The sequence below is a fragment of the Leptonychotes weddellii genome, chromosome 5 (assembly GCF_054177405.1).
Source record: "Leptonychotes weddellii isolate Sample4059 chromosome 5, ASM5417740v2, whole genome shotgun sequence".
NCBI classification, from domain to species: Eukaryota; Metazoa; Chordata; class Mammalia; order Carnivora; family Phocidae; genus Leptonychotes; species Leptonychotes weddellii.
In genome coordinates this window covers 25354189-25361230 of record NC_138373.1, presented here as the reverse complement: position 1 = coordinate 25361230, position 7042 = coordinate 25354189, and the positions used below count along the sequence as shown (strand labels likewise).

At 46.8% G+C, this 7042-nt stretch overlaps 1 protein-coding gene across 7 annotated transcripts in view; it reads left to right on the top strand.

Moving 5' to 3' along the window:
* The first annotated feature begins 1265 nt into the window (after positions 1 to 1265).
* Positions 1266 to 7042, top strand: part of MRTFB (myocardin related transcription factor B) — a 185497-nt gene continuing 179720 nt past the window's right edge. For 5 of the 7 annotated variants that reach the window (XM_081819987.1, XM_081819993.1, XM_081819988.1 and 2 more), the window contains exon 1: positions 1266 to 1317. The gene's annotated coding sequence lies outside the window, so the exon portion shown is untranslated. The remainder of the gene's footprint in view (positions 1318 to 7042) is intronic. The other 2 variants (XM_081819994.1, XM_081819990.1) reach the window with 1 other exon arrangement.

Here is a 7042-nt window from a genome sequence, read left to right as displayed (position 1 = left end):
GTCTTCATCGTCCTATAAAGAATATTTCCTATGAAGAATTAACTTGGAAGAATATTGGTAGCAACCTTGAAATGCTCTCAATGAATGCGAGCCCCTTTGCTTTAGAAACAGTTATATAGGGGTGCCTCGGTGGCTCAGTTGGTTAAGCGCCCAACTCTTGATTTCGGCTCAGGTCATGATCTCAGGGTCCTGGGAGTGAGCCCCAGGTAGGACTCCACCCTCAGTGGGGAGCCTGCTTGAGGATTCTCTCCCTCTCCCTCTCCCCTCCTTCTACTCTCTCTCTCTCTCAAATAAATAAATATTTAAAAAAAGAAACAATAATGTAATGTTAAGAGTTTACCCCTGGGAAGAAGACACATCTTTCTCTGCATGCCCTAATATCTGTGTATTCTAGATCTATGTCCTGTGTCCCATTCTACTGTGCTCTCTACAATCAAAAGGCCACCACTGTAAAGAGGAGACAACTGAATATAAGAGTATAAATAGTCACATAGTTTTCAGGGCCCCTATACTGAGCCTGGCACAGGGAGGCCTTAGGGAGCTCATGTAACGCGGAGAAGCATTTTCTGGACAGCAGCTCTGTAAAACCACAGAGACTGTAGCAGGGGGCCTCCCAGGAGCTCCTGCCTCCTCTCACCTTGGTGAACCTTGGGAGGGACGTAGAGACGGGCTTATGAGACTCAACGCCCTCAGCCAAAGGAGGGCCAAGGCCAGGGCCTGGGGTTGTCATGGAGGCGAAAAAATGGGGCTTTGGCTCGGGCGTCAGACAACCCCGGATGCCAATTCCTAGCAGTGTGACCTGGAGCTACTTAATCTAGCCAAGCCTACGTTTTCTCCTCGCTGGAGTGGGGAGGATGGTAATATCCACTTCGTGGGGCTGTTGTGAGGACCCAAGGGGAGTTGCAACACTACTCTGAGCCCAGTAAGCACTCCAAGACCGGCTGCTAGGATTACTGCTGTCAGTGCGGTCTGAGCCTCTGCAAAGGCTCGCCGGGCCAGGGCCCCGGGCACGCGCATGCGCACCCGGCCGGCCAGGTGAGGGGAGTCCGCAGTCGCGCACCTGGCTTTTAACCCTTCGCGGTCACGGACGTGGGCGGAATGGCTGCAGGAACTCGGACGCGGGGTCGCGAGCACGGCTTGGCCTGACCCCGCGGCGGGCTGCGGCTTCTGGGGAGCGCACCGTACCGGCTCCAGGCCGGGGTCCGCGCTTGCGGCGCGGCGCCCCGGGGTGGGCGGGGGGAGCGCCGAGGGGAGCGAAGTCTCGCGAGATCGCGCGCGGCGGCGGCAGCGGCGGCGGCGGCGGCGGCGGCCCGGGAGGTGAGCTGCGGCCGGCGGTGGCGGCCGTTGGGGGCTGAGGAGGGGGTGAGAGCGGCGGAGACGGAGGGCCGGGCGGGGGGAGCGGGCCCGGCGAGCGGCTCGCGTCCTGGGCGGCCGCCCCGGTGTGCCCGGCGGCCGCAGCGGAGCCGCCCGGTTCGCGCCGTCCCGGGACCCGCGCGGGCGAGGCGGGGCGGGGCGGCCGGGCCGGGGCCGCGGGGCCGCCCGGGCCAGTCCCCTTCGCAGCCGGTCCCCGCGCTCTGGTGCGACCCCGGGGCCCGCCTCGGTTCTCTTCGGCGGCGGGGTTGACGCCAGGACGCGGTGCCTCTGGCCGCGGCAACACGGTTTATTGAGGCTTTACAGTCTGCCGGGCACTTGCGCCGCTCCCGGGCTGCACAGAGAGGTGAAGCGCCCTGCCGGGAGTCACACTGCCGGGAAGCGGTGGAATGGGGGGTTCAAACCCAGGCACACTGACTCCAGCGCCCACGGCCCCGTCCTTGCCTCCCTTCCTTCTCCCCACCCCCACTCGTAGGGTTTTAGGGCTCGAGTTCCATTCTTAGGGCCCCAGTTGGGCTGCAGAAGGTGTGTGGCAGCCCCCCCCCCCCACCGGAATTGGGTGCAGCAAGCTATATGAGTTTCCTGGGGGGAGGGTCTTTGACTTTGTCATATTCCCAGAAGGGTCCCTGATCTCCAAATGGACAGAAACTCTTGTTTGGCCCTGCATAAGACCAGAAGTGGGCTTAGAGCGGCGGGTGTGCGCCAGAGATGGGTTGTCAGGCTGAATGCAAGTGGAATATTGGAGCCCAGGGTTTGCCTTAAGCAAAGGAAACTTTTAAGTTTGATTTTCGTTAAGCACATGACTGCACTCTTTGGAAGCGGTGGTGCTCAACCTTGTCAGAACCAAGGCCCCTCCCCTTTGCAGCAAACTTTTTGTAAAGCCCACTTTACAGCCCTGGAATGAAATTCATCAACAGTGTAACCTATGTACACACGTAATTGAAAATCAGTATGATGCTCCAATTTAAATGTAAGGGAGAGGGGCGCCTGGGTGGCTCAGTCGTTAAGGGTCTGCCTTCGGCTCAGGTCATGGTCCCAGGGTCCTGGGATCGAGCCCCGCATCGGGCTCCCTGCCCCGCGGGAAGCCTGCTTCTCCATCTCCCACTCCCCCTGCTTGTGTTCCCTCTCTCGCTGTGTCTCTCTCTGTCAAATAAATAAATAAATAATCCTAAAAAATAAAAATAAAAAAATAAATGTAAGGGAGAAATAAAAGAACAATCAATGACACGAATTGCCACATCATTTACATCTCGCACCTACTGCTGTGCTAGAAGAGATCGTGTCCTGGGTGCTTGCACCTGCTTCTAATGAAGATGTTTAGATTGAAGAGCAGTAAGACTATCAGTGGTTTGTTTTTGTTTTTTTAAGATTTTTATTTATTTGAGAGAGAGAATGAGATAGAGCATGAGAGGGGGTAGGGTCAGAGGGGAGAAGCAGACTCCCCGCTGAGCAGGGAGCCCGGCGCAGCCTCGATCCCAGGGCTCCAGGATCATGACCTGAGCCGAAGGCAGTGGCTTAACCAACTGAGCCACCCAGGCGCCCCTATCAGTGTTTTTAAACGAGAGAAGGAAAGAGCAAAGATGTAGATGGACGCTGGCGTGGAGGGGGAGGGGAATGGAGGGGGTTAACACCTAAGTGTTGGGGTAACCTATTTATGATAATAAAGAGAGAAACAGCTTAGATGGAAATAAGGATAACATGCCAAGATAAATTACAGACTCAGTCAACATATAAATAGTATTAGTATATTATGGAGGCCCCCATGGAGGGGACCATATTTTCAGTCTACACTGTATGGCCCCTTTTGTGTCACAAGCTTTGAGATGCTGCTACCTTGAGGCACAATACTGGGTTCCTACCACTTATCATTGGTAACGAATAAAAGATTGAAATTTTCGGATTCAGTGTTGATGTCTCATTAGTTCAGATATGCTCAGTATTACGACGTTGAGTTAACAATGTGTGATGTGAGGAAATGGCCACTAATTTCATATGTATTTTATCTCAACTTGTCTCACATTAGCTGCCTTCTCCTAAATTACTGGGGTTTTCCCATAATTCCTTATAAAAACTTTTCAGTATTATGTTCTAAAGTAATGCCAGTTTATAGTGATTAATCTGACTGGACATTTAAAAGATTCTCAGGACCAGCATGGATCTTCATTACGTGTGTCTGTTCCATGCATTATGTGAAGTCCAGCATCCTGGTCCCCAAACACTGAATGCCAGTGTTGTCCCCCAGTTACTTTTATATCTAAGCATATCTCTTAGGAGACAGTACCACCACCCCTGAGATCTACTCTAAACAGCAGTCCGCTCTCTACTCAATTATAACAGGAAAGGAGGCAGAATTTAACTGACAATTTTTGTTGGGAAAAAAAATTTTCCCCTATTCTTTCTGAGGTAATTGACATACCAGAAAGGTAGGCTCTTGGCTCATGACACTCATTGATTAGTCTAGAATCTCAGATGGAAGATGAGGTTAGTACCTATGTCCCTTTGTCTGAAAAATTTGCTTCACTGAGATTCTTGTTCGAAATGCTGACAACTAAACACTTGAATGAGTGAGGAGTAGGAGGTTGGAATGGACTTGGGATGTGACAGTGATAATGTGTAGAATAACTAAAAAGGTCTGCATTAAACTAAAATATAAATTAGTGCAACCACTTATTAAATTAAATAACCTTTTTTTCTTGCTAGTATCCGTATTAGAGAATTTAGAAAATGTAGATGTGTACAAGGTGAAAATTGAAATGTCCTATAATCACATAGGTCCTCAGTCCTCCTAGTGTGGTTTGTTAGAAATTGTCTTTTCCTTTGAAACTGTTCATCTTGCCGCCAGGACAAAAATGCTGAGTCAAAAAGTTCAACTCAGACTAATATATAGCTATAGTGTAACACTGTACATCCCTTCAATTCTTGTTAAATCTGCAAAGCAAATTTATTTTTTTGTTGAATGAATAAGAGGCTGTGAGATGTTTATTGTTCATTGCTTGTTACTTTTGAAAGGTGCTTTAGAAACAAACAAGTAAAAACTCTTGTCAAAATAGAACTATAAGGTATTTTAAATTGACTAGAGAGAGATACATTGAATACTTTCAGATTGGAAAATTATCCAGATTGAGAGTAATTAACTTTTATTACTTTGAGCGAGCAGTATCATGTTGCAGGGTAAAAAGAGGTCACTCCTTTTTTTCTTCACTTTTTTTTTTTAAATCACTACTCAAAAAAAAATATATATATATTTATACAAAAATGAAACAAATAATATGAATTGCAGGGATACTGAGACTTCCAGTTTTCAGGTGTGGGGATACATTGTTAAATGAGCAAAAATCCATGCCTTTATAGATGAAAAGGAGTAACTCACTATGTACATATCTTTGAGCTTTATAATTAAGCTATTTCATTATTTTTAAGATGCATATCTAAAATGGAATGCTATCTTAAAATTGGCATGTCATGTTTTAATTGGTAACTTTTCTTAGTACATGAAATAATAGTGTGTCTGAGAATTGATGGTGTCTTACATTCAGTGAAATAGGGAATATGTAGAAATTTCAGCACATTGATTAATATTTAACAGGAAAAAATTTATCCAAAGCGTGACTTGCAAAATAAAGGTACACAACATTTCTAGGTACTTCCACCTAGACTAGAATTCTTTACTTGTAAGACTCCTGTAAGAAAACATACCTCCCTCCCCCCCATGTAAATCAAATGAAACATCAGTGTTTGTAAATATAAGAACAATTTTTTAGAAAGAAAGAAACTAGTGCTTTTTCATGGAGAGCAGGTGGTGTGGCTAATGGATTTGAGGTAAAGTTCATCAGACAGTGTAACCTGACAGATGTAGGAATACGGGGGGTCTTTTGTGTGGGGTTTTTTTTTTTTTTTCATTTTGAAATGCTCATAAGTCCACTCGTAATTGAAAGTTTTCTCAAATGGGACAACAATTAAATTGGGTTTCAACAATTTGTAGCTGTTACTGTTGTCTTAATAAGAAATATTTTTGAGGGCTCCTGCCTGGTAGAACATGTGACTCTTGATCTTGGAGTCATGAGTTCGAGCCCCACATTGAGTGTAGAGATTACTTGAAATCTTAAAAAAGAAGAAAAGAAAAGAAAGAAATACTTTTGAAAATATATTTAGTACATGTTGAGTACAGCTTTTTTTTTTTTTTAAGATTTATTTGAGAGAGGGTGAGTGCATGCACAATGGACAGGAGGGGCAGAGGGAGAGCGAGAGAGAGAATCTCAAGCTGACTCCATGCCAAATACGGAGCCCAACTCGGGCTTTGATCCCAGCACCCTGAGATCATGACCAGAGCTGAAATTCAGAGTTGGAGGCTTCACGGACTGAGCCACCCAGGCGCCCCAAGTACAGCTTTTATATGGGAGGTTACATGGTATCTCTTAGCCAGAAAACCTGTGTAAGGACTTTTTCCATCGGATATCGAGGGCAGTTTCCATAGGGAAACTCAGCCACATGAAGACGGTGTGCATACCTTCTCCCGCCAGGTGGACTTCAGCTTTTCTTCTCGAAGTGTGGTTCCCCAAGCCAGCAGCACAGCATAGCATCCTGAGGCTTGTTTGAAGTGCAGACTTTGGGGCCCACCCCAGACCCACTGAACTAGGATCTTCATTTTCACAAAGTCCTGCTCCAGGTGATGCACATGAATGTGTGGGAAGCACTGGACTGGATCATTGGCTCTCAAACTTGAGTGTGCATTATGGGGATTGCTCGCTCCATTATTTCCAGAGTTTCTGGTCTGGGCTGGGGCCTAAGAATTTGTGTTTTCACCAGGTTCTCAGGTGATGCTGATGCTGCTGGTCTAGGGGCCCCCTTCCTGTTCTCTTTCATAATTCCTCGCCCCTTTAAGTAGCTCTTTGTATAGATTATTACAATCATATGCTTCAGATTGGTTGAAGAAAAAGATTATATTGTCTTTTATCATTTTTAGAGATGGCCACACTAAAAGTGCTTGTTGGGGTGCCTGGGTGGCTCAGTCGGTGAAGCGTTTGACTTGATTTTGGCTCAGATCATGATCTCAGGGTTGTGGGATTGAGCCCTGTGACGGGCTCTGCGCTCAACCGGAGTCTACTTGAGATTCTTTCTGTCCCTCTCCCTCTGCCCCTCCCCACTGCTCGCGCATGTGTGTGCTCTCTCCCTCTCTCTCTCAAATAAATAAGTAAATCTTTAAAAAAATAAATTGCTTGTCAATATCTAATTTCAGAGAAAATTCTCTTTTAATGCTCATTGGATTTTTTTAATTAACATAATGTATTATTTGTTTCAGGGGTACAGGTCTGTGATTCATCAGTCTTACACAATTCACAGCACTCACCATAGCACATACCCTCCCCAATGTCCATCACCCAGCCACCCCATCCCTCCCACCCCCCTCCACTCCAGCAACCCTCAGTTTGTTTCCTGAGATTAAGAGTCTCTTACGATTTGTCTCCCCCTCCGGTTTCGTCTTGTTTCATTTTTCCCTCCCTTCCCTTATGATCCTCTGTCTTGTTTCTCAAATTCCTCATATCAGTGAGACCATATGATACTTGTCTTTCTCTGATGGACTTATTTCGCTTAGCATAATACCCTCTAGTTCCATCCACATCGTTGCAAATGGCAAGATTTTTTTTTTGATGGCTGCATAATATTCCATTAT